This window comes from Herpailurus yagouaroundi, unplaced genomic scaffold (assembly GCF_014898765.1).
Source record: "Herpailurus yagouaroundi ecotype Mexico unplaced genomic scaffold, PumYag 29, whole genome shotgun sequence".
NCBI classification, from domain to species: domain Eukaryota; kingdom Metazoa; phylum Chordata; class Mammalia; order Carnivora; family Felidae; genus Herpailurus; species Herpailurus yagouaroundi.
In genome coordinates, this window is record NW_024412377.1 from 91,716,067 (window position 1) to 91,742,124 (window position 26,058).

The 26,058-nt window shown below is 35.1% G+C and overlaps 1 long non-coding RNA gene across 1 annotated transcript in view; it reads left to right on the top strand.

Annotated features, from left to right (window-relative positions):
* LOC121013582 (uncharacterized) overlaps positions 1–26,058 on the top strand; it is a 95,656-nt gene that overhangs the window by 46,768 nt on the left and 22,830 nt on the right. The window contains exon 3 of the long non-coding RNA XR_005782789.1: positions 21,222–21,342. This is a non-coding gene — a long non-coding RNA (uncharacterized LOC121013582). The remainder of the gene's footprint in view (positions 1–21,221; positions 21,343–26,058) is intronic.

Here is a 26,058-nt window from a genome sequence, read left to right on the forward strand (position 1 = left end):
GCTTCCTCTTTTTCCATAACTTTATCTTCTAGTTCACCTATTCTCTCCTCTGCCTCTTCAATCCGAGCCGTGGTGGTTTCCATTTTGTTATGCATTTCGTTTAAAGCGTTTTTCAGCTCCTCGTGACTGTTCCTTAGTCCCTTGATCTCTGTAGCAAGAGATTCTCTGCTGTCCTCTATACTGTTTTCAAGCCCAGCGATTAATTTTATGACTATTATTCTAAATTCACTTTCTGTTATATTATTTAAATCCTTTTTGATCAGCTCATTAGCTGTTGTTATTTCCTGGAGATTCTTCTGAGGGGAATTCTTCCACTTGGTCATTTTGGATAGTCCCTGGCGTGGTGAGGACCTGCAGGGCACTTCCCCTGTGCTGTGGTGTATAACTGGAGTTGGTGGGCGGAGCCGCAGTCAGACCTGATGTCTGCCCCAGCCCACCGCTGGGGCCACAGTCAGACTGGTGCGTGCCTTCTCTTCCCCTCTCCTGGGGGGGGGGGGATTCACTGTGGGGTGGGGTGGCCCGTCTGGGCTACTTGCACACTGCCAGGCTTGTGATGCTGGGGATCTGGCGTCTTAGCTGGGTGGGTAGGCAAGGTGCACGGGGGCAGGAGGGGCAGGCTTAGCTTGCTTCTCCTTAGGTGATCCACTTCAGGAGGGGCCCTGTGGCAGCAGGAGGGAGTCAGATCCGCTGCTGGAGGTTTGGCTTCGCAGAAGCGCAGAGTTGGGTGTTTGCGCGGAGCGAGCATGTTCCCTGGCAGGATCTGGTTCTCTTTGGGATTTTGGCTGGGGGATGGGCGGGGGAGATGGCACTGGCGAGCGCCTTTGTTCCCCACCAAACTGAGCTCTGTCGTCCGGGGGCTCAGCAGCTCTCCTTCCCTTTGTCCTCCAGCCTTCCCGCTTTCTGAGCAGAGCTGTTAACTTATGACCTCCCAGACGCTAAGTCACGCTTGCTGTGGGAACACAGTCTGTCAGGCCCCTCTGCTTTTTGCAAGCCAGACTCGGGGGCTCTGCTTGGCCGGCGAGCCGCTCCTCTGCCCCGGCTCCCTCCCGCCAGTCCGTGGAGCGTGCACCGCCTCGCCGCCCTTCCTACTCTCTTCCGTGGGCCTCTCGTCTGCGCTTGGCTCCGGCGACTCCGTTCTGCTAATCCTCTGGTGGTTTTCTGGGTTATTTAGGCAGGTGTAGGTGGAATCTAAGTGATCAGCAGGACAAGCAGTGAGCCCAGCGTCCTCCTACGCCGCCATCTTCCCTCCATCGTCCATCATATTTTTAAAATCTATAGATGGGGGAGTTTCCATCTTTCCAACTTATTTTATTTCCCCTATATTGTCAAAACTTAATGGCAAAAGTTTCTAGAGAAGCTTACAAATATTAAGAGAGTTTAGTTTATGATAAATAAAGGTGTATTATGTATTTCTGTGAAGAAGCAGGCTGACCTGAGTGAACGCTTGTTTTAGAATTATATTACTGTCAGAAATAAATGTCATTTAAGAACTTTGGATATTTGAGAAATGTATTTCCATCTTGAAGTGTATATGTAGGTGTGTGTATATATATATACACATACACACACATATATATACATACATATATACATACATACATACACACACACCTATATATTCCTTCAAGATGGATATATATATGTGTGTATATATATATATGTATATATACATACATACATATATGTATATACATGTATATATTTGTATATATGTGTATATATGTATATATTTGTATATATGTATATATACGTATGTATGTATATATATGTATATATATATGTGTGTGTGTGTATATATATATATATATCCCCTTCAAGATAGAAATACATACACACACACACACACACACATAAGTGTAACCTAATGACATACTTTCTTTCTTTTTTTTTTTTTTTTTACTTATCAGATAAAAATGCCAAATGAAACAGGAATAACTGGAAAATGAGATTGGTAAAATTTGATGGAGAGGCAGAAGCAGAAGCATAGTGCAGCATGATAAAACACTTTTTGTCTCTCTCTCTCTCTTTTTTAAGATTCTTGTGTGCATTAATAAATGGTCAAGATGCCTTGACATGTAGGCTTCATGCGACAAATATCAAAGAACAGAGAAAAGTGATTGAGGCATTTAAACACCTGGAACTATTGTTAACATTCTAAATGTCAGGATTTAATTTGTAATTGTCTGTATTTTGTATTGTTACATGCAGTTGAGATAGGTCTTTGATAACATATTTTGTAAGTGAAATATGCCTTTATACATACATATTTCATTTTTTTAAGATCCAGTGTACAATAGAATTTCCTTAAAAATTTCAAAAATTCCCTGGAACCAATTATTTTCAATTTCAAAAGAGTTTTCAACATGTACCATGTTATTAATAGCATTTGCATATTGGTAATCATACTTATGCACTTCAGGTTATAACTTCTCTGTATAAAAGTGTGGCTTGAGGTAAGTAGCTTTGTCAGTAAATGTATAGCCATTAGAGATCACATATTTCATAAGGCTAAACTCAAAGATTTATTTAGAATCTAGTTTTCATAGGGGCACCTGGGTGGCTCAGTCGATTAAGTATCCAACTGTTGATCTTAGCTCAGGTTATGATCTCATGGTTCAGGGGATTGAGCCCTGTGTTGGGCTCCATGCTGATGACGCAGAACCTGCTTGATTTTTTTTCTCTCTCCCTCTTTCCCCCTTCCCTGCTCTCTCCCTCTTTCAAAATAAAGAAATAAATGACATACTTTCTTAATGTAGTGGACCAAAATTAATGAATGGGTTAGGATGTTTTCACAGTATCACATTTATTTTATTATTACCCAAGGCAGGATCACTACAAATTTCTTGATATATTATTGCATGACATACATCATTATAAAATTTAGAACATGTTTATACACACTTCCATATGGCTAGTTTATGTTGATTTAAAATTCAGTACTACAATCAGAAGAAGTACTTTCAAAATTAATTACACATGGCAGGGAGGTAGCAACCATTGATTGTTAGACCACTTCCCAGGTAGAATTCTAGAATGCACATTAGAATATACAAGTCTGTACTCCAGAGGAGGGTCTCGCTGGGAATAGAGAAGAGATGAGTTCTGAGAACCAAGCCTTGGGCATGCTGATAGTTATAACACAATAATTATTGTTGTGTTTGCATTTTTATTCTATTTATATTCTATTCACTTTTAATATGAAAATCTGAAGAGTTCACGATACATACTGTACCTAATTGATACTGCATTTTGGAAAACTTTTTTGATGAAATTATTCTTTTCAGTTTTAATTTTAACTTTTTACATCCAAAAGCATGTTATGATGTGTTCATATTAATGGTAAAATTAAAATTATAATATTCATTTTGGAATTATTAAAGAGGAAAAAGATGTGTGCATAGTTCATTTGCAGTTTGTCTCATTTAGGCCCTGCAGCATAGTCATTTATTAATTTTAAAACCACCTTTATATCCGTTATGTGACTTGTGTAATAGGTTACTATATCCATGAAGCTATTGCCAGTTTCCAGCATCCTCAGGGATTTTTCATCTCATATAAATGATCAGAAGTTAAATGCTTTTAATTGAACACACGTATTTAGTTTGGGCTCTTTCTATGTGGGATTTCTTTTAAATCTGCCTTTGTATCCTAGTGCAAACAGTGACAACAAATCCAAAAGCAAGTGCAGCCTGGCTGCACTTTCCACCCTCTAGGTGGAAAATAAAGTCTTTTGAATCCTGCTTCCTTGGAAGGAATGTGCCCTTATGAAAGAGTTCCTCTAAATTTGTTAATCATTTCTCTTTGTTTTCTTTGTATAATTTAGTTTTGCCTGTTTCTGACCTTTAAATAAATTGAATTACAGTTTTAAAAAAGTTATTTTGGGAAGTTTGGACTGTAGTTTTCGAATGCAGAAGAAAAGAAAAACAGCAAGTTAACAATCATTTTTTTAGGACCTCAGCAATAGCATCTTAAATAAAAGCACCTAATTTTACAGAGCCCTTACAGGTACTAATCATTGTTCTGAACTCTTAACAGACATGATTTCCTTTAATCTTTATAAAACCCTGTACTATGGATCTTTGGATATAGGCCAGTAACTCAAAGACAGCCTTGTGAAGATATTCAGAGTAATTAAACTTAGGGGCGACTGGGTGGCTCAGTCAGTTAAGCCAAGGACTTCAGCTCAGGTCATGATCTCATGGCTCCTGAGTTTGAGTCCTGCATCGGGCTCTGTGCTGACAGCCCAGAGCCTGGAGCCTGCTTTGGATTCTGTGTCTCCCAGTCTCTGTGCTTCTCCCTCACTCATGCTCTCTCTCTCTCTCAAAAATGAATAAACATTAAAAAAAAATTGGGGCACCTGAGTGGCTCAGTCAGTTAAGCATCCGGCTTCAGCTCAGATCATGATCTCACTGTTTCTGGGTTTGAGCCCTGTATTGGGTACTGTGCTGACAGCTTGGAACCTGGAGCTACTTTAGATTCTGTGTCTCCCTTTCTGTCTGTCCTTCCCCCGCTCACACACACTCTCTCTCTGTCTCTCAAAAAAATGGATAAATGTTAAAAAATTGTTTTTAAATAAAAAATTTAAAAAGTAATTAAATTAAAAAAAGACAGTAGTACTATTTTTAATTTTTAGCCTGGTAATGAATTAAGTTTTGAATTTTTTTTAACGTTTATTTTTAAGATAGAGACAGACAGACCATGAACAGGGGAGGATCAGAGAGAAAGGGAGACACAGAATCTGAAACGGGCTCCAGGCTCTGAGCTGTCAGCACAGAACCCGACGCAGGGCTGTAACTCACAGACTGCGAGATCATGACCGGAGCCGAAGTCAGACGCTTAACCGACTGAGCCACCCAGTCGCCCCCCCCCTTTTATTATTTTTATTTTTTTAATGTTTATTTATTTTTGAGACAGAGAGACAGAGCATGAACAAGGGAGGGTCAGAGAGAGAGGGAGACACAGAATCTGAAAGTAATGAATTAAGTTTTAAATGGAGCCTAAATATATTTTTCGAGAAGTGTTATTTATTATTTTATTAGAAGTAGGTTATAAAATATATTTTAATTTAAAAAAATGAAATGTAAGTATGAGTAGATACACCTAGGGAATTGTAACAACAACAACCAAAAAAAAAAAAAAAAAAAAAGCATGCAATGGGAGAGATACAGTTATCAGAAATGAGGAAATGACACTATAAAAATTATATGATCTTAAGAAATGGGACTCATATGAAAGAACTGCAGGGTTTTGTCAAATCCACAGACCCCTAGAATTAAACAAGGAAAGTATTAACATATCTAAGGACCAAGTGAATTAGAAATTTAATGAAATCATATAGAAAACTAGGTTAGTGTTACAGATTCCATTTGGGGAATGAAGAATTGGGTAAGTATAACTTGAATATAAGACTTTTGGACTACAGAACCATCTCTGTTGCGTTACTGTCATTAATAATAGAATGAAAAAAATACTATTCAGCTATCCAATCAGAATAGCCTAAGGAATCTTGGCAGCAGCATAGATTTTTAGGCAACCTCAGTTTGTATCCACCAAGCCCAAATTGCTTGAAATGTTCTAATTATTATCTTAAGAGGCTAACATCTTTCCATCGCAGAAAGATATATAAATATAGAAATGTTTAAAAGAGTCACAACTCTCTGTTAATATTGTTGCATTAACCTTGCATCTTCAGTAATTTTAACTTTGAAAAATTGTAACAGTATATACTCTTTTGTGACTATTCTTTCATTTAATACTCAGGAGTAATGAGTGCCCCGAAGTATTCACAGGAGTTTTATTAATAATGAACAAAGAATATCCCTCGAGATAAAAATTAAAGAAAAAGAATTTTTGTAAATCCATTTAGGATACTCAGAGAAATAAGATAGAAAACTAACAGGCAACACTTGGAGTAATCTTACAGGTTTACTTTTTGTGTAGAAACTTACTAATTAATGCATCATACAGATATATTTGAGAGACCTCAACTTTTATCATATGTACAAGTTTAGTTTATAAAACTTACCAGATTAAGTAGCTGAGGATATAATAGAAATATAAAAAAGGAAATTAAATATTTTAAATATATAAAGATTGTTGAAAATAGTTGAAAGTATATGAGTTTTATAATCTCCTCAAACATTTGCAAAGGCTACAAAAGGTAATTTTTTACCTTTTAAATTTTATAGCTCTAATTATCCAGAATAAGTTTTGTACATCTAGACTTTAAGATTTGTAACTTCAGTAAATTGGAAATTATTTAAACTGAATAAACCCTAGTAATCATTTCTGTGAGCAAAACTGCCCTCCAGGCCATCAAAACAAACAAAACCAAAAAACTCTTCTTAAATGTAGCAGCAAGCAGTAAGCACAAATTTGGGTTTAAGATGAAAAGAGCTCACATTCTAATGTTCCCTTGGATTTTAAAAAGATTTTGTAGGAGAGCCCTTTGACCTGAAATATTGCTTAATGGTCTGTGGGTGCCAGTTCTGTACAGTCTTACCTCTTCTAACTTCTTGCTTTTTTTGGCCTTTTATAAATGTGCTTATAAATGAACAGATAATGATGCTTCCTTATTGGTATGAATTCTGTGCAGTTTAACAATTTTTGAACAACTTGCAGCCTGTAATTATCTCTGCCTCATAGTTATATACTGAGATTTCGTTTTCAAATTATACTTTTATCCTTTGCAGTTTATTCCTCTACTTTTCTATTTTTGTATATAATGCAGTAAGTAAACACAGATATGAAGGGGATAATTATTGCTACCTTTTAATTTTTTAAAAAACACATGCTGCACCATAAAAATGGTTAATAATAACATAACCTTAGTTATTCACCTAGTAGCAGCCTGAAAAGAAAGGGTACAGAAAAGGAGAAAGTCTAAAAGATAAAGCTAAGAAGAATATCATTATCAGTTTGTTTCTGTATGTTTTTGCCTACTTCACATCTCCAAGCTTTATAATTTCATAATATTTCATCACAAGTTTGAGATTCTATATTATCAAGTTCTGTATCTTAGTAATTATAATAAAATAAAATTTAAAAAAAGGAGTAAAAGCTTTTTTTTAAATTTTTTTTTCAACGTTTATTTATTTTTGGGACAGAGAGAGACAGAGCATGAACGGGGGAGGGGCAGAGAGAGAGAGGGAGACACAGAATCAGAAACAGGCTCCAGGCTCTGAGCCATCAGCCCAGAGCCTGACGCGGGGCTCGAACTCACGGACCCGCAAGATCGTGACCTGGCTGTAGTCGGAGGCTCAACTGACTGCGCCACCCAGGTGCCCCGGAGTAAAAGCTTTTAAATGGAATTGCTTTAACATTCCTAAGGCTCCATGGGCTCCTGTTAGCATATTTTATTCTCAGTATTTATAATTAAAGCACATTTCTCCCTTTTTATACATTTCTAAATTTTCATTAATTCCTTATAAACAATTAAATCACAGAGTAAGCAAAGCCAATTGAATGGTGGCTGAACAGCCATCACTACTACACAGTATTAAAAATTGAAAATTAGCACAGTTTTAGCTTTACCAGCTAATTTAGTTAGGTATCACCCTAAGGCATCAACACCATTTATCACTATCACTGCAGCTTGGCATGAAGGCACAGTCACCACTAGCTTTTACAAAGCAAATTAAGAACTGTTAAAATTCTCTTTGCTCAGGGAAGGAAAACATTTAATATTCTTTGTGTATAAATCCTTTGTGGTCAACACCAATGCCATGATTAGCCTTAACCTTTGGACGTTCTAATAAAAAGGTGTGTTGCCATGTGTAATGGCTTATGATTTGCAATTCCTAAAAAAAAATTTAAAAAAATTATGATTTTCAAAGGTTGTTTTTATACTGAAAAATGACTATGTTCAATGTAGCCGGAAAGGCAACTATATTATATTTCTTACTAAGAATTAAAATATAAATTACCTTTGCTTTTTAGTTATTTTTAAAAAATGTTTAATTCTTATAAATCATATTTTGAATACAGATTTAAAAAAATATTTATTTATTTTGAGAGAGAGAGATAAAATACAAATGGAGGAGGGGACAGAGAGAGAGGGAGAGAGAGAATTCCAGGCAGGCTTATCGAAGTCAGTGTAAGTGAAGTCATTGTAAGCCCAACATGGGGCTTGAACCCATGAAGTATGAGTTCATGACCTGAGCTGAATGATATAAAGACTCAGATGCTTAACCAACTGAGCCACCCAGGTGCCCCTGAATGCAGAAAATTTTATTATTTTTTTAATAGTCTATTTTTTAGAGCAGATTTAGGTTCATAATAAAATTAAGGGAAAAGAATAGAGATTTCCCATATGCCCTTCACTTTACTCATGCATAACCTTTCTATTATCAAATCCCCTCATCTGATTGGTACATTTGTTACAATTGATGAACCTATGTTGACATATCATTTTTACTCAAAAGTCATTTTACATTAGGATTCACTTTAATGTTCTCTTGTATGGATTTGGACAAACATATAAAGACATTTATTCACCATTATAATATAATACAGTGTAGTTTCACTGCCCTAAAGATCCTCAGTCGTCCACCAGTTCATCCTTAACTATCCCCACATTACAGCAATCCCTGTTTTGTGTTTTTGTTTTTTCACTGTCTCTATACCTTGCCTTTTCTAGAATGGAATATAGTTTGAGTCATACAGTATGACTTTTCAGAATGCCTTCTTTCACTTAGTAATATGCCTTTAAGGCTTTCCTGAAGTTTCATAGCTTGATAGCTGTTTTTTTTTTTAGGGCTAAATAATACTTTATTTTCTGGATGTACTGGATATAACAGTTTATTTGTCCTTTCACTTACTGAAGGATAGCATACTGTAACATTTTAAGTCTTGAAGTTGGTCAATATTAGTACTCTTTTTTCTTCTTCAGTGTTAACTTTTCTATTCTCTGTCTTTTACTCTAGGTTTTACCTCTTCATATAATCTTTAGAATAAATTTGTTGCTATTTGCAAAGTAGCCTGCTGGAATTTTGATTGTTAATGCACTGAATCTGTAAATCAAATTGGGAAGAATTGATGCCTTGACAATATTGAGTCTTCCTATCTATGGAGAGAGAGTATTTTTTTTTTCTTTATCTCTTTGGTATCTTTCATCAGAATTTTGTGGTGTTTTCTAATAAAGAACTGTACATATTTTGTTAAATTTATATCTAAGTATTTCACTTCTAGAATACCAGTATAAATGATATTGTTTTTAATTTCAGATTACATTTGATTATTGTTTGTATATAGGAAATCAGTAGGCTTTTGTATATTAAGCTTGTATCCTGAATCCTTGTTAACATCACTTATTATCAGTTCTAGAAGTTTTTTGTTGTTGTTGATCATTTCAGATTTTCTACAGTAGATAGACCTCATGCCATCTGTGAACTAATACAGTTTTATTTCTTCCTGATCTGTATACCTGTATATTTTTTTCTTGTTTTATTGCATTGGCTAGGACTTCAGGATGATGTTGAAAAGCATTGGTAGAGGAGATATTCTTTGTTCTTTATTGTAGCGGGAAAGCCTGTAGCTTTTCACTATTGAGTAAGATGTTATCTTCAGTTTTTTTTGTAGATATTCTTTGACAAAATTCCTTTCTATTCCTAGTTTATTAGTTTAACATCATAAGTGAGTGTTGGATTTTATCAGATGTTTTTTTCTGCATCTTTTGATATGATCATGTGATTGTTTTTCTTTTTTAGCCTGTTGATGTGATGTTTATTACATTATTTTATTTTTGAATATTGAACTAACCTGGAATTGTTGATAGAAATCCTACCATTCATAGTGTAAACATTTTTTATACATTGCTGTATTTTATCTTCTAATATTTTGAGTGTTTTTGAATCTATGTTCATGAGAGGTATCAGTGTGTAGTTGTTTATTAATGTAATGTCTAGTTTTAATATTACAGTATGGGTGGCCTAATAGAATGAGTTAGGAAATATTCCTCTACTTCTGTATTCTGAAACAGATTGTAGAGAATTGGTAGAATTTCTTCTTTAAATGTTTGTAGAATTCACCTTGAACACATTTGGGCCTGATGCTTTCTGTTTTAGAAGGTTGTTAATTGTTGATTCATTTTTTTTTAATAGATATAGACCTGTCATACTGTCTATTCCGGTGTCAGTTTTGGTAAATTGTATTTTTCAAGGAATTGTTCTATTTCAATTAGATTATTAAATTTGTGAGCATAGAGTTTTACATGGTATTCCTTTAATATTCCATGAATGTCCATGGAATAGGTAGTATTACCCTTGTTTTACGTATGATATTAAAGAATGTCAAGGTGTGTTTTATGTCCCAGAATGATGTCTATCTTGGTAAATGTTTCATGTGATCTTGAGGAGAATGTGTATTCTTCTTTTGTTGGATGAAGTAGTTCTAAGTTGTCCATTATATCCAGTTTTTGTTGTTGAATTCATCTGTGTCTTTAATGGTTTTCTGCCCGCTAGATCTGTCCATTTCTGAGAGTGGGGATTGAAGTGCTCAGCTATAATAGTGGGTTTATCAATTTCTCCTTGCAGTTCTATAAGTTTTGCCTCATGTGTTTTGGCACTCTGTTGTTAGTCATATAGATATTAAACATCACTGTGTCTTCTTGGGGTGCCTGGGTGGCTGAGTCAGTTAAGCGTGTGACTTCAGCTCAGGTTATGATATCATGATTTGTGAGTTGGAAGCCTGCATTGGGCTCTATGCTGACAGCTCAGAGCCTGGGGCCTGCTTCAGATTCTGTGTCTCCCACTCTCTCTGCCCCTTCCCCGCTTGCACCCTGTCTCTCAAAAATGAATAAATGTCAAAAAATTATAAAAAAAAAATCATTGTGTTTTCTTGGTGAATTGACTCCTTTAGCCTTATATAGTAACACTCTATTCCTGATGACTTTCCTTTCTGTATCTGAAATTAATATAGCTACTCCTGCTTTCTTTTAATTAGTGTTATCATGGCTTATCTTTCTCCATCTGCTTACTTTTAGTCCATATGTGTCTTATATTTGAAGTGGGTTTCTTATAGATTACCTATAGCTGGAGCTTGTTTTTTGACCACTCTGATAATGTCTTTCCATTGATGCAATTAGATCATTACATTTAGTGTTTATCGATAAAGTTGGAACACTATCTACCATATTTGTTACTGTTTTCTATTTGTTGCTCTTATTTGTTTCTATTTTTGTTTTCTACTCTTTTTCTGCCTTTTCTAGTTTTAATGGAGTATTGTATATAATTCTGTTTTCTCTCCTTTCTTACCATATCAGGTTTCCTCCAGGCAGGTGGCAACAGAGTCCCTTAACTTTTATTTGTCTGAGAAAAACTTTATATATCCTTCACTTTAAAAAAACAATTTCTTAGGTACAGATTTGTTGCTTGCTGTTTTTTTTTTCTCTCAGCCCTTGACATATTTTACTTCACTTCTCGCTTGCATTTTTTCAAAGGAGAAGTTGAATTAATACTTACTTTTGCTACTCAGTAGGTAAGAATTTTACCCCCTCTGGCTTCTTTCAAATTTTTTTCTTTATCTTTGCTTTTTTATAGATTGAAGTGATAAACTTAGGTGCAGTTTTTTGGCATGTATCCTGCTTGGTGTTTTCTGAGTTTCCTGGATGAGTGGTTTTATATGTCATTAATTTGGGGAAATTGTTACTTATTATTTTAAATATTTTCTCTTTCTTTTTTTAAATGTTTATTTATTTATTTTGAGGGAAATATATGTATATATATATAGAGAGAGAGAACATGCATGTTAGTTGGGGAGGGGCAGAGAAAGAGGGAGAAAGAGAATCCCAAGCGGCTCTTTGCTGACAGCACAGAGCGGGATGCTGGGCTCAGTCCCACAAACTGTTAGATCATGACCTGAGCCTAAACCAAGACTCAGATGCTTAACCAACTTAGCCACCCAGGTGCCTTGTCCATCCTCCCTCCCTCTTTCCTTTGTTTCTTGCTTGCTTGCTTACTTTCCTCTTACCCTTCTGCAAAAAAATGCCATCAAAGACATTTTTCATTTGTTATTTTTTTTTCTCTAGCATTTGTTTTTGGTTCTTTCATAGAATTTCCATCTCACTGCCTATATTGATCATTTGTTCTTATGCTGTCTACTTTATTCATTAAAGCCCTTATCAAATTAATCATAGGTGTTTTAAATTTCCAGGCTAATTCCAACATTCCTGCTGTATCTGAGTCTGATTCTATTGATTATCTCTTTCAAATCTGTTTTTTTTTTTTTCTTTTTGGTATGTCTTGTAAATATACATTTACAAGGAACTGCTGTAAGTAGGCCTTTAGTAATGTGGTGGTAAGGCATGTGGAGAAGAATGAATAGGTCTGAGTCTTTTAGTGAGACTGTGCCCCTGGACTGTGACATGCATATGATTATCAGTCCTCCCCTACTTCCACACTATGTTGGACAATATGTCTAGAGTGAGCTGAAGTTTAGTATTTCCCTTCTTCCAGATCAGTTAAGTTCTCATAAAACCCAGGCTAATTAGGCTCCTGTTAAATTATTCCTCATTAGGTCAGACCCTGTTAAAAAGAACAGAATGCTCAGATTTATTTCTAAATGGGTCCTTTTCTTCTCCCCCTACCAGAAGTGCAAGGGGATTTTTCCCCAATACTCACTGTGAAAACCTGGTAAAGATTCAGGAGGTAAACTCACAAATAATGGAGTCCCTAGATAACTGGGTCTCCGTAGAGTTTTTAATTCTCAGAGTTGTCCACACTAATCTTTACTGTCTGTTCTGCACAGTTACAGCTAGGCATCACAAAATGTAAAAGTGAACAGAAATGTACAATTGCACATACATATAAACCAAATCCTATATGTGTATCCTATTTCTCTTATTTTCTTTGTCTTCTGCTTAGAGAATTTAGTCTATTTCTGGCTGACTTTTTTTTTCTGTTCCATTAACCTCTATTTTTTTCTGTCATCAAATAGTACCTTGTTTTCACTGAGTTTAAATTCCTCAGTCGTAGACATTTAGGAACTTATGAATGTACAATAACTGTTACTGCCTAGCAAGAACTTTTTAGGGTAATACATAAATAATGATTACTAACAGTGGCATAATAAGGGGAAGAATATCTAATCAATGTATCAGGTAACTTGTCAGTATATATTCTGTGTTAATAACTAAACACCTAATGGCTGTTTAGTAAATGAAGCAGATCACTTGGCATTGTCGACATTGTGATTATCATCAACAAATTTATAAGCTTTTTCTAGTTCTAAGCCAGTGTCTGAATACTATATTAATCCACAAAGTCTATCAGAGCCCTATTCAGTAAGAAAGTCCTTCACTGTACTAATTTTTGTCTTGATGGCTTGAACTCTGGGATGAAGCTATGCAAAAAAAACACTGGCTAATGCTTTTGAATTCATGCTGTTCTTCTGTAAAATTTATTGAGTTCAGATGCAAAATATGATTTTATAGGTTAGCTATTTGAGATTGATTTGTTGTTCATTATTTCCATGTGATCCAGTATCTTATTAACATTATTACCTAACGTTCAATAAACAAGACATTTACTCATGGATCCTAAAACTTGTGATGCCTTGAAACACACACTTTACTAACTCCAATAATGAGTCTCATGACTAAAATAGCAAACATTTCTATTATTAGTTTCTAAAATAGAATGATCGTAGCTATATGGAACTTCCCTAAAGTTTCAGGGCACAAGTTATGCTCTATAGCACTTCTGTGATAGATAAGACAGATATACAGTTTCTTTTATAGGTATAAGAAGCACTATAAAATGACATATTCCACACATAATAGAATCCTTTCTCCTACTAAATAACTCATTAGCTCATCATTGCTTTATCAGCTTGTTTCTCTAGGAAAACATGCTGCCTTTGTGTGATGAACACAGACAGTGTGAGGAAAAATATAGCTATTACATTATTATTTGAGTATGAGCTCTACAGTAGGTTCTCATTGTCTAGATGCCTTGTTGCTCTCTACCTAAGATGTACTTAAAAATTTAGTTGTGTGTATTAATCCAGAGACTTAATAAAAATAACTGTGATCTCATAAATTCTAAATTTTGATGACTGCCAGTTCTTCAGATACATTTGTGAGGAGGCAAATATATCAAACAAATAATTTGTTAAAGTATTTGTTTAAATCATCTGAATAAAATAAGAATCCAACATTTATATAAATGCCGAGATTCTCAGAAAGCTGTTATACCACTTCATATAAACAGTGCCACATTTTGGTAGAGCTTCATTTAAAATCTCTACCAACTTAAAATAGCTGTTTTTTATATTTTTTATATAATGTCATTTTCTGTCTCAGCTAAGAGTAATAATATCACACACACACACACACACACGTGTGTGTGTGTGTGTGTGTGTGTGTGTGTGTGTGTGTGTTTCATTTATTGTTATTCACTTTCATTATTCAGGATAGTTAATATTCTACAGAGTTGCCACAAACACACAGTTAGTGAATAGGGAATTCTTGCTCCTAGGGAAAATATAGGGTTAGGTTCCTGAGAGACTTGTCACATTTTCATCAACTAGCTTTATTTTATATGCATTTCTGTTTAAAGACACCTTATTTAATATATCTTACATAATGGATTGCATGGTCTTATGCCAGGGGTTTGGAGACCATTTCCATTACATAGGTTCATTTGACAATGTCCTCATGAAACAAACCAGTAATTTCAAAACTCAAAATTTGTGCCACTGTGCACATGTGTGTGAATGACCATGAAAACACTGGCAGTACTGATTTGGGAATTATAAATAAATTTTAGTGAGTAGGCAAATTCACAAATACAGAATCAATGAATAATGAATTTTTTTCATGAATGATAAATTCTTGTTTTAATAATTCCACTATGAATAATTATATTTGTTTTAACTTTAATACCTATTTTTTAACTTCAGTTTATCCTGCTGAACTCCTGAGACTCAAAAATCAATTCATTCCCTCTCCTCTTCAGTGTTTATTCAACTGTGTTCTCCTCAATGAAAACATCCCTTTATACTTTTGTCAGTTAGAGTTCAATATGACAAGCAGAAGAACCATTGCAGGCTCTTTCAGACTTTGGTTTTCGTATTTGAGGCTGGAAGTTGAAGTCTGCAGAGCAGGCAGTTAGGAAGCAAAGATGGACAAAGAAGGAAAGATGGATAAAAAAGAGAACAAAGAGAAACTGAGACTCGTGTAAAAACTGGAACCCTTATATGTTAACTGGAACCCATTTCAGTTTTCATTGCTTCTGACTATGATGAGATTGTTGTCCTACATGAGAAACTGTTGCCCTTCTTTATGGAGCTAAACACTTATCTGGCCCAGGATTCATAGAAGCTGAAGGAAGATCTAGGGGGATGTAAATCATTTGCAGGCCTGCCGCTGCTGCTTGCCCATTTCCCCACCATACAGGTTTAACCAGCAGAAAGCAGCAACACGTGTGAGCTCAAAAGTGCCCCATTACCTTGGTATACCTTCTGCACATAAAGATCAATAAACCTGCTGCTTTATTTTTCCCTCCAAATCTTTGCAACAATGTGTCTTATGGCCTACTCTTACCAAAAGCCTACAGGTAAGGATATTCCAAGAAAAGTAATCAGCTTTGCTCAATTAACTTTTTGTTAATTAGTACTCATACATATCTACCCTTGTCACTTAGTACCTTTTGTCTTCCTTTGGTCACTTAGTACCCATATATATCTCTTTAAACACACTAATTTCCAATAAAAACTATCAAGTGATGCTTCTACCTAACATGATATAACTTTTCCACTGGCTTTAATCATAGTAGTTGAGGGTATTGAGAGGCCTCCTGGGGAATCATCTATCTTCTAGATATATTATTATGAGTCCTCATTGTGTAGTAGCAACCCACTATTTCCTTGATTGTCAGAGTCATTTACTCAATCAGAACTGTAACCCCTTGCTTTATCTGATTCATTGACACGAGGAGCTAAAAGTGGTTAGGTTGCCATCTCAAATTCTAGTTCAGTAGAATCATTATTTTGTCATTGATATAATCATTCCTACTTTCAGATTTAAGACTTCTCCACCATTAGAACCTAAAGTTATAGGGAATAGGAAATCTTACCTCCCCTCCACTCTCTTCTCCTCCCCTGCCCTTTTCTTTTCCTTTATCCTTTCCTTCCTTTCCTTTCCTTTCCTTTCCTATGTTTTGTTTTGTTTCGTTTCGTTTCGTTTCGTTTCGTTTCGTTTCATTTTCTTTCCTTTTTTTTCCTTCCCTAATGGATCACTTGTAGTAATAGTGAAAGGAGGTACTTTTCATTTTTACCCTTTGATTCACAGATCCATAAATCTTGGCTATGGGAGAAACATATATGTGTTACTGATTTAGAGTAAGTATCACATCCTGGAGATAAATGTCCCACATCTGCAAGGTTGTACAACTGAGATATAACCATAAGTAAGAGTTCATAAGGAAATTATTCTGTTTTATCAAGCCAGGTGTTTCTAGATGATAAGGAAAATATACATTCATTGAATTTATGGAACTGGGCTCATTTGCAAACTTCATTGGTTGATCAAAAATGATGTTGTATATAACATCAACCTGGTTAGTTTGGTATTCTGTAAGTCCATGGATAGTGACTTTGGTGGAAGCATTGCAGACAGTGAAGAAAAATCTAGGTCTAGAGTAAATGTCTGCTCTAGTGAGAACAGATTGTTGCTTCTTCCACCAGTTGACCTGACTGCTAATCCTAGGGGATGGTGCCATAATAGGGGCTAAGTGTTGGGTTCTGCTGTGGGCACATTGGTACTCACCAGTGGCTGTAACCAGCTCTCTTCTGGTGAGTGGAAATCCTATATTCTCTTCCCACTCTGCCATGGTCAATTTGTTCATCAGCCAGTTAGGCAATTTTAAGGAGTGCCTGGGAGCAGGATGACTGACTTTCAGAATAATGGTCACCTATTTTCCTTCATAACACCTACAACTATCTGACATACCATATTTATTTGTCTATTGGTATTTATTGGCTCTTTCCCACATTAGAACGTATACTCCATTGAAGGCAGGGTTTATTGACTATTTTGTTCACTGTATTCCCACACATAAAAAAGTATGTGAATCATAGTATATTAACTAAAAAATAATTTAAAATTAAACAACATTTAACTTTATAAATAACTTATGTATGACTGCTATTTTTATTTGTGATTTATTAACAACAACAACAACAACAACAACAAAAAACACCTGAGTGTCACAGACATGTTACTTACCAGCAGTCATTGATTTATTTCGTCATGGAACTTGGATTCACACCTTGTTTGCCTGATTTACAAACAGTACTTTTAACCAGGATGTTATATTACCTCTTGTTTTGAAATACTGGATTTTTTTTCACAAAGTAGAACAGTGTCAGAGGGAGTTTTCTATTTTGAAATTTTAATGTCATATGGGAGAAGTCCTGCAGGAAGTCAAAACTGTGACCACGTTCAGTATCATGTGCTTTATGAAAAATGCAAATACTTTGGATTCATCTGTGGAGTTTTCTAGGGTCTGACAGTATTAAATAGACATTTTTTTAAAAAAAATATTTATTTTTAAGAGAGAGAGAGAGAGCGAGCATGGGAAGGGCAGAGAGAAATGGAAACACAGAATCTGAAGCAGGAACCAGGCTCTGAGCTGTCAGCACAGAGCCTGATGCTGGGATCGAACTCAAGAACTGCAAGATCATGACCTGAGCCAAAGTCAGATGCTGAAATGACTGAGCTACTCAAGTGGCCCTAAATAGACAAATTTTGAATTTCAAGACCTGCTAAGGCTGTTAGTAGTAAACACCTCAGAGCATCATTTAGGGCTCCTAGAGAGTTATTGTACAGTAAGGGCAAGAAACCACACCTACGCAAGTATTTTATAAAAAATTGCAACCCAGCTCGGTATGATTGAATTAAGATGGGATAGTCCCTCTTCGGAGAAAGATAATATAATATATAGTCTTTGTATATTTCATTAACAGTGTCCTTTATTCAATTAGAAATCTACTGGAATATTAAGAAAATATAGCCAAGAGGAGAAAATCAGATAATAGACATAGGGATGATTGGGTAATTAGTGTCCTCAAATATAAACTCTAAGTTAACTGTGATTAACGTGTCTAAGAAAATAGAAGGCAAGAATAATTTTGCCAGAGGACAGTAAATTATGAAAACAATCAATGGGAAATTCTCTTTCTAACCAATACAATAACTGAAATTAGGAAATCAATGTATGGTATTAACTAAATTGGACAGACAAGAAGAGAGGATTTATGGACTAGAAGATAGATTATTAGAAAATATTCAGGCTGAATTGCCTAGATAAAAGCAGGGCAAATGCAGAAGGGAAGAGATGCAAAGGAAATGAGGGCAAAAACAACATCAAAGAGTTAATGGCTCAGAATTTCCTTTTTAATGACAAAAGCACATCAATTTGTATATTCAGAAAGCATTAAGGAACCATATCAGGATAAATGCGTGGAAAAGCACATCTACACATATTGTGGAAAAGTGATAAAAAACAAATAGGAAAAATATCACAGTCAGACACAAAAAAAAGACAACTTTCAAAGGAGCAACAATAACATGGACAGCAGATCTCTCAGCAGAATCCGTTGGACCCAAAGGAGGAATAAAGCTAGATGCTTCCTGATAAATACTTTATAAAGCTACAGTAACTAACACTATGTAAACATGTAATAGTGAGTAAGTATACCAAGGAAACAGACTAGTTATAAAAGAAAGACCCATACACATATAATATCTTGAATTATGACAAAGGTATTCCTGTGCACTTGGGGAGAATAATCCTTCCAATAAATCACAGTCAGATATCCATATGGAAATTTGGAAGAATAAAAAAATTCCAGAGTAATTTCACATCAAAATGTGAAGCATGAAGCTAATAAAGCTTCTAGAGTAAAATGTGAGAGAATATCTTTATGAATTAGGATAGTAAAAAAATTTCTCTTAAAGACAGAAAATATAGAAAGTTGGCAGATTGTACTATATTAACAACTTGGTTTATCAAACGACACTGCTATGAGTGAAAAGCAAGTCTCTGAGTTAGAGAAGATGATTGCAATGTATGTACCCCCTGAAAAGGAACTTACATTCATAATTTAAGTCTAGAAGAAAAAAACAGAAAAAAATTAATAAATCCTTCACACACACACACACATACACATGCAAACGTACACGAAAGGATATCTGTATCTTTACTTCTATCTTTTTGTGACTTTGTTAGAGAAGTGGAAGTTAAAATTATGATGAAATACCATTGTCCATGCAAAAAGTGGCTGCTTTCTGTGAATGTTGTCCCTCCCGTAACCTACCCCAAATTCATATGATGAAACCCTAGCCTTCAAATGTGATCTTAATAGGTAGGGACTTTGGGAGGTGACATGATCTTGGGAATGGAGATCTCATTAAATGGAATTTATACACTTATAAAAGATACCCCATGAAGCTCTCTAGCCAGTTCTACTAGGTAGAGACACTATGAGAAGAGTGCTGTCAGTGAAGTAGGAAAAGGGCCCTCACCATATCATCCTGGTGCCTGATCTCAGTCTGCCCACTCTCTAGAATTGTGAGCAGCAACATTTTGTTGTTTTTAGGTTACCTAGTCTGTGGTATTTTGTTCTAGTAGCCCAAATGGAGTAAGACAATAGCTAAAATGAAAAACAAACAAACAAAATTATTGCCTAAGATATAGAGAAACTGATTCTATTATACACTGTTTTAGGAAAGTTAGATTGGTATAATTACATTAGAAAATAGTTGTCACCATCAACCAAAGGTGAATGAGCTGATATCCTATTACCTAGCAATTCAACTTACAGCATATACCTAACAGAAATGCGCATATAGAAATGTTGGTAGTAGCATTATTCATTATAGTCCTAAAGTTAATATAACCAAAATATCTATCAATGTTAGGATAACAGAAAGATTCATTCAGTGAATTGCCTTTCAACACTGACAATGAACATTGCGTTCTGCACATCACAGCATAGATGGAATCCCAAACATGATTATAAGTGTAAGAAGCCAGATATAAGAGAGTGAGTTTCCTATATCCTATTTATATACATTTCAAAAAATTAATTGGCACAAGAAACCTATGGTTACTGAGCTCAGGATAGTAGTTACTTTTGATGAAGCATAGTGAGTAATAACAGGTACGAGGGGAGCTTCTGGTAATATTCTATGCTACCAAGTACCGGTTTCATCACTGTTAATTTTGTAAAAAAAAAAATCACTTATTACTTTTTTGCACTTATTATTTTTGCATTTATTATTTTTGCATAAATTTTACACATTAAATACATCGGCATAAAATTTCCCTTTTTTATATTTAAAATTTTTAACTAAAAATAAAAATGCCATCCTGCGCCATAAGAAACTCTGATACTCGGCTTAGAGAGGTATTTTTTTTAAGATTATTTATTTTGAGAGAGTGAGAACAAGCACAGGGGATGGGCAGAGAGAGAGGGAGAGAGAGAGTTCCAAGCAGGCTCTGCACTGTCAGTACGGAGCCCCTACGTGGGGCTCCATCTCATGAAATGTGAGATCATGACCTGAGCTGAAATCAAGAGTTGGATGCCTAACTGACTGAGCCACCCAGGTGCCCTGAGAGGTATTTTTTAATTATATATTAATGAGCATTGTTGACAATAGACCATAACAACAATTTGGGAAAGCAAAGTCTATTTCAATGATTACCGTGAAATAAATTTATTAAAGTTAATTTTGCCTGGAACCTTAAAATATTTTAAGAATAAAATTACTCTTTATTTTTCTTAAAATTAAAAAAAAAAGGTGAAATGCTGTTACTTGTAATGCAAATGGCTAGGAAAGTTCTTACAGATAGACTCTAAGGGCAAATATAAATTAAAAATGAGAAGCTTGATTCTCCTTGCTGGAAATAAGGGAAGAGATGTCTCCCTTTTCTTTCTCCCTTTTCTTAGAGTACTTACTTAAGATAACTTGTAACTTCTTTTCCTGTGTCCTGGAAATGTATGTAGTTTCTCTTAAAAGCTAAATAAGACTTATTGTGTCTGTGTTGCAACTCAGGAATGCCTTTCTCAAGAGCCTGGGAACCATCTCATTGAAATGTAATCATTTCATTTCATTTCATTTCATTTCATTTCATTTCATCCATTCCATTCCATTCCATTCCATTCCATTCCATTCCATTCCATTCCATTCCATTCCATTCCATTCCATTCCATTTCAGAGACAGCACCCCCTATTACCAGTTTCCATGGGAGGATGGAAGCCTAACTTCAGCAAGCCACCTGGCTCTAAGACTGCCTCCTGTCATAAATATGTGAGAAGTTTATTTTTACTTTTTTAAGGTAAGCGAATTAAACATAGGTGACTACCTCAGTGAATTTAGGATGAGCTCTGTGTGACAGTGTTGTCAAGTTCTCTTATTATCTTGAGAACATATATGCAATGAGTTCTATCTGGTTACATGGATAAAAGTGTCAGATTTGTCTCTGTCTTGGCAATCTCTTAGCAGATTGCCTGTGATGCACATCACATTCTGGTTTAATTCTAATTCAGTAACAAAATTGGTTTCTTTTATGCCTTTGTGGAGAAGTTTTCTGAGTTGGTAGAAGATTTTGTTTTTAATTATATTTTTCCACCAGTGCACATATATGATATAACTGCATATAGATGTGAATATACATCCAAATATATTAGAAAAAAACATATGTATAAGAGTTGTTATACTCCAGCCTTTTTTTTTAGCAGCCTGTATATCATACCCATTGTAATATCTTCTTTTCTACTCTATTCATTAAATATTATTTTAAAATTTTTATATTTATGAAATACTTTATTTAAATAATGAATGAAAACAATTTGAGTGCAAAAGGGTTCTTTATGAGAAAAATGTCCATACTGAAATTTTATTTGTTAATTTTAATTATGGAATATATGGCTTCAGAGTCATCATTGATGAAGGATTCATTATATAGAGAACAGAAATTTGTCACATAACAAATGAGAGAAGGGGCGCCTGGGTGGCGCAGTCGGTTAAGCGTCCGACTTCAGCCAGGTCACGATCTCGCGGTCTGTGAGTTCGAGCCCCACATCAGGCTTGGGCTGATGGCTCAGAGCCTGGAGCCTGTTTCCCTTTCTGTGCCTCCCTTTCTCTCTGCCCCTCCCCCGTTCATGCTCTGTCTCTCTCTGTCCCCAAAATAAATAAACCTTGAAAAAAAATTAAAAAAAAAAAAGAGAGAAAAGAGGTAGGGTATATTTTAATTAATTTTTAAAACAATAAAAAAGATTAATTCAAGAAAATTAAAGTTAATGTTGACATCTGAGAGGACAAAATGAGCCAAGTTGGTTTTAGGAGATACTAATGGTATGTGTTTTACTATGAAATCTATTCATGGCAAGTGACTTGGAGACCCAGACATTCCTGGACATCTTCTCAATATATTCATCCCTGATTACTAAAGAAGTGGAGAATAACTATGATTAATGATAATAAGTCCATTAAGCCTTCTGTCACTGTGCTACAGTAATACAGTTTTTGGCCAAAGCGCATTGTGGAGAAGGTAGATAGCTAAAATAATTTGTGAACAGTGCTAATGACCACAGTACTATTACTAAACTTCATCTTCCTAAAGAAGAAAATACAGCTGAGCCAAAAATTGTTGGACCTCTGATGGTTGGACCTTGAGAGTACAGAAGCCATTGAATAAAGCAGTTTTAAAAGCAGTCTTATTTTCACATATTAAAGTGTACCACCTAAATCTCATGTTAAATTTTGAAATTCTCATTAAATTCAAAATGTTAGCCTCCCTCTTTCTCCACAACCCCACCTCCATGAATCCCGGCCATTGCTCTCATACCTCATTGCTTTCTTGCTGATAGCAGTAGGGAAGTGAACACATGATCTATTTCACTCAAGTCTTACAAGCTCCAGGACCTTACCCTCATCTATTGATTTTAGCTCCTCCAAGATTGAGCAGTGTGGAGAAATTTCAGCATCAAGATAAGGATCCATTAATTTAGCCTTTTTAAATTTGTATTTCTCTCTTGGTTGAGTCATATACTTTTTTTTTCAAATGCTGGCTCTTTTAAGTAGTATATAGATGATTCTTTCAAAGACAATTAATGGAGATTCCTCTGGACTTTTTAACCACTTTCTAACACAGCCATTGTATTCTCCAACTGACCTTTGTCATATTCCTTTAGTTTTGATACAGTGGTGATCTCCCTCCTCCTGCTAATATCACCTTATCCAGAAGATAGCTTTGTTGAGCAACCCGAATTCAGTTGCCTTTTATGGAGCTGGAGTATGGAAATTCAACCCTTTGCCTACTACCTCAGAATGCAAATGGTCTTTTTTCTAATTTCCTTTCCACTTAGGGATATTCAAGTCAGCCTCTGCCTTCAGACTTTATCAGCCAGGTGCCAATCTCTATGATTCTCCCTCAAATATCAGAGGGTTCTTGTTAATTCTCCCAAGAATATCTCTGAGTCCTCTATTCCAGTACCTGTGTGGCCTATACATCTCTGTCATTCATTGAACATTCAGGTAGACAGTGAGATATTGCTCCTCTTATAAACCATCAAAATCTCTATTACCACTTCTTTTGACTACCCTTTTAGTTGGCTTGAATTATAGGAGATGCAGTCTTCTTCTATCTTCATAATTAAGAAAGAGAGTAAAAAAACATTAGACTGGTTATGGGTTTCGAAATTCTTTTTAAAGAAGCTCCTCCCCTGTTGAATAACCAGTCTTCTCTCATATAGGCTCTTGAGGCTGATGATCACTGGACCAGTTAGCTACCTTTTAGTGAGACCTTTGAGTATGTGACTAAGTTTCCTTTTAGAAAGTGGGGACATATACCATTAATCATCTCTGAATTTGAGCTTTTAATTGACATTCTTGGAGATAGGAAGAGTCTAATTTTACATTACATTCCGTTTGAAAGGAACATAGCAAAGACAAGATGTGTCAGTTACACTCAACACGTCCATATCGAGGGAGAAGAAGAGTCCATGAAAATGTTCTATCTTGCAACAGGAAGTAGGATATAGGAGAAGGTGGACTTTGATGCTACTGTGTCGCTTTCTTTTGCCTGTCTATGTGTGTATGTGCGTGAATGTTAGATAATCTCCTAAAATGCCGGTAACGTAAGCATCAAAACTCAATTTATTAATACATAAAATATTTGCACTCAAACAACATTGATTCAGTTTTCAGGAGCTTCTCTATTTCTGAACAATACTAGAAGTAAAATGAAAATTTTTCTAACACCACACTTCACATTAAGCTGTTGAGTTCAAGAAGAATGAGATCATTCTCATAAAACAAACACTAATTTTCTTTGCCACTTAAAGTAGTAATGATAAAGAATGTAATAACACTGATGTGGCCTGCCATCATAAAATGATTATCATTTTCAATTTTTTATGTGTCTTCTCATAGGATTGTCAGATCTCAGAAAATGGGCAATAGAGATATTATAAATCCAAATGGAAATTGTTTTCAGTTTTATGTAGAAGATAATCATGAGATTATAAATTCTGACCCCAGCCTTAACCAGTGACAACTCAGCCCTTTTGACCTCAGTTTCTTGGTCTACATATGCTTCCTCTATTATGCTGTTTCAGAGAATTCAGACTGCATGTATGTCCATGATTTGAATACCGATGAATGCTATAGCAGTGAGAGATTTGAATATGTGAGACAGAATTTATTTTATCATACTATGTTTCACAAGTAGCTTTTACTTTCTCATGGGGTTATCATATACTTTATATATTTTTATAACCGTAGTGTGCTCTTTATTCCTAACTCACTAACTAAAGTTTCCAAATGTTTTATATACAGTAGACAAAAATGGGAATTTAGCCCAGCCTCTTTATTAAAGTATTTTTTTCCCTGTCATCTTCAAAAAAATGTCATATATATATATATATATGTACATACACACACACATTCCCCTTTGCTACTAATATATAGTTGATAGATATAGATATATCAGTTGAGACTTCTATTTACTGAGGAGAAAGAATCAGTAGCTGTGATTAGCAGGTTACTAAAGGAAAAGAGAATTGCTTGAATTTAATCTATGTGTGTATATATATATATATATGTATATATATATATACATACATACATATATATGACATTTATATGCTAATAGAATCTCATATAACTATTCAAATTCTTGATATGTATGAAATTCAGTAATAGTAAGTTGTATACATAACTTTAACTTTTTCTGAGGAATTCCTTACTTTTTCTACATTTTCATGTTTTAAAGAGCATGCACTTAAGTGCCTGTTAGCATTTCTATTCTCCCCACTTGTTTTAGTACATTCATATTACATCTACTTTGTTAAATTTCATTTCACACTAAGTTTGAGTTTTTTATATAGGAATTTGGCTCATAACTATTATATTTCAATTTGGTTATAGTAAACCCTAAATGTTAAAAAGAACAGCTGAGTCTTTATTTTATGGTTCCATGCTCCTAATTTGTGCTCTTAGAACTTGTGAGCTGCTTAGATTTCACAGGTCGTTAACAGCATCATGAGAGCCCCTGCCACTGGCTATATCAGAGAGACATTTAATTAGTCAGAGATACTGAGGCTTTACAAGTTTGTATTGCACACGTCTATGACTACTTGGAATAAATCTTTTTTTTCAATATATGAAATTTATTGTCAAATTGGTTTCCATACAACACCCAGTGCTCATCCCAAAAGGTGCCCTCCTCAATACCCATCACCCACCCTCCACCCCTCCCACCGCCTATCAACCCTCAGTTTCTTCTCAGTTTTTAAGAATCACTTATGCTTTGGCTCTCTCCCTCTCTAACCTCTTTTTTTTTTCCTTCCCCTCCCCCATGGGTTTCGGTTAAGTTTCTCAGGATTCACATAAGACTGAAAACATATGGTATCTGTCTTTCTCTGTATGGCTTATTTCACTTAGCATCACAATCTCCAGTTCTATCCACGTTGCTACAAAGGGCCATATTTCGTTCTTTCTCATTGCCCTGTAGTACTACATTGTGGATATAAACCACAATTTCTTTATC